The following is a 2,322-nucleotide window of genomic DNA, read 5'->3' on the forward strand; positions in this document are numbered from 1 at the left end:
TGAGATAATAGATCCTGGACCAGGCATTGAACTTGGACCCTCTGCGGTGGAAGGCAGAGTTTTAAAGATTTAAGCATCTGGGTGGCTCCACAAACCACTGTCTTGAGTAGTCCAATGGGATTCAGTCCTCACTCTGCATTAAGAAGCAGGTTTGACAAATACTTAACTTGTCTGGGGGTAAGTTACAATCTTCTGTATAACTAAGGTCCCTCAGATCCTGCCTGATAAATTTGTAAAGAATGAAGCAGTGATCACATGAGTATCTTCAGTGATTACTTTTACATATTAGTTCTCTTTAAATATTATACATAGAACCATTTAAAGGCTGCTGGTAACAGAAAAACAAGAAGCAAATTTTTCCAAGTGGGAACTATTGTTAAGTGGAGAATATTGGATTTCAGTTAACATGATTCAAGTAACCCATGCCTCATATTCCCATGCAGGACATTCTAATGCAAAAGTACCAGTGACTGTGAACTGAAAGGATGGCCTGCAGCTTTTTCATAATAGGAATGATCATCTTAACACAGACCGTGGTTGGAATTCTGGGGAATTTCTCACTCCTTTGCAGTTATATCATCCTTCACTTCATGGGTTACAGATTAAGGTCCACAGATTTGATCCTTAAGCACCTGATTATGGCCAACTCCTTGGTCCTCCTCTCTAAAGGGGTCCCCCAGACAATGGCAGTCTTTGGGTGGAAGCATATCCGCAGTGATGTTGGCTGCAAACTTCTCTTCTTTCTGCACAGAGTGGGGAGGGGAGTGTCCATCAGTAGCATCTGCCTCTTGAGTGTCTTTCAGGTGATCACGATCAGTCCCTGGAATTCCAGGTGGGCAGCGCTGAAAGTGACAGCTCCCAAGTACGTGGTTCTCTCTATTTTCCTGTGTTGGATCCTGAAAATGCTGGTAAATGTCATTTTCCCGTTCCATATGACTGGCAAATGGAGTGACAAAAACATCACAGAGGAAAGATTTTGGCTACTGTTCTTCTATTGTTACTGACAAAACTGGAGACGCCTTGTATGCAGCATTGCTATTATTCCCTGATGTTTTATGTTTGGGGCTCACGCTCTGCGCCGGCAGCTCCATGGTTCTCATCCTGTACAGACATAAGCAGCAAGTCCAGCACATTCGTAGGACTGATGCCTCCTCCAGGTCCTCCCCTGAGTCCAGAGCTACTAAATCCATCCTTCTCCTTGGGAGCACCTTTGTCTACTTTTATATTCTTTCCTCCACCTGTCAAGTTCTTTTGGCTCTTTTTGATCAGCCCAGTCAGTTCCTTGTGGACATCACTATAATTATTACTGCGTGTTTCCCAACTGTCAGCCCCTTTGTGCTCATGAGCCATAACTCCAGTGTACACAGGCTCTATTTTGCCTGGGTAAGAAATGCAAAGTCTTCTACTATTATGAGAAAAGTGTGAATTTTATTTATTTCTATAATGATCAGTTGCCAGTTCATTTATTTACCCTCAGAATCCTAATTTAAATTTTGAATCTCAAGATAATATTATACCGGACATGACAAGTGTCTTCTTCAGTATAAAGACCAATTGAAATATATTATCATGAAATATGAATATATCAGTGAAGTTTTCTTGTAGAAAAGGAGCTCATGTTTATGCAATAAAGAACAGGTTGAAATAATCTGTATATTAAGAAGTGTCAAAATATGTTACTAACCAAACCATATTCCCAGAAATGAAGTAGGTATGGAATTATAGATTAAAGTATACATGAAATGGATCAATGTGTACAGCAGTCAGAAATAAAATTGAAAAAATTAATGTCCTTACAGAGTAAAGAATATCCTGGTTAGCACTCGAAGGTAAAATCAGGTAAGAGTTTGGGAGCCAGTTACAAGTTTATAGTTAACATTTTTTTTCTTTTTCCTTCGTTTATATCAGTTGGAGACTAATTACTTTACAATATTGTAGTGGTTTTTGCCATACATTGATATGAATCAGTCATTTGCATGTGTTCCTCATCCTGAACCCCTCTCCCACCTCCCTCCCACCTACCTCCTAAGGTCATCCTAGGACACCAGCCCTGAGCACTTGTCCTTATGCATCAAACCTGGACTGGCAATCTGTTTCACATTTGACAATATACATGTTTCAAAGCTATTCTCTCAGATATACCCACACTTGCATTCCCCCACATAGTCCAGAAGTCTATTCTGTACATCTGTGTCTCTTTTTCTGTCTTGCATATAGAGTTTTCATCACCATCTTTCTAAATTCCATATATATCCCTTAGTATACTGTATTGGTGTTTTTCTTTCTGGCTTACTTCACTCTGTATAATGGGCTCCAGTTTCA

The 2,322-nt window shown here is 39.9% G+C and overlaps 1 pseudogene; it reads left to right on the plus strand.

Annotated features, from left to right (window-relative positions):
- Window positions 1-485: 485 nt before the first annotated feature.
- Window positions 486-1,425, plus strand: LOC122420452 (annotated as a pseudogene).
- Window positions 1,426-2,322: the final 897 nt, after the last annotated feature.

This window comes from Cervus canadensis, chromosome 18, assembly GCF_019320065.1.
Source record: "Cervus canadensis isolate Bull #8, Minnesota chromosome 18, ASM1932006v1, whole genome shotgun sequence".
In the NCBI taxonomy this organism is placed as follows: Eukaryota; Metazoa; Chordata; class Mammalia; order Artiodactyla; family Cervidae; genus Cervus; species Cervus canadensis.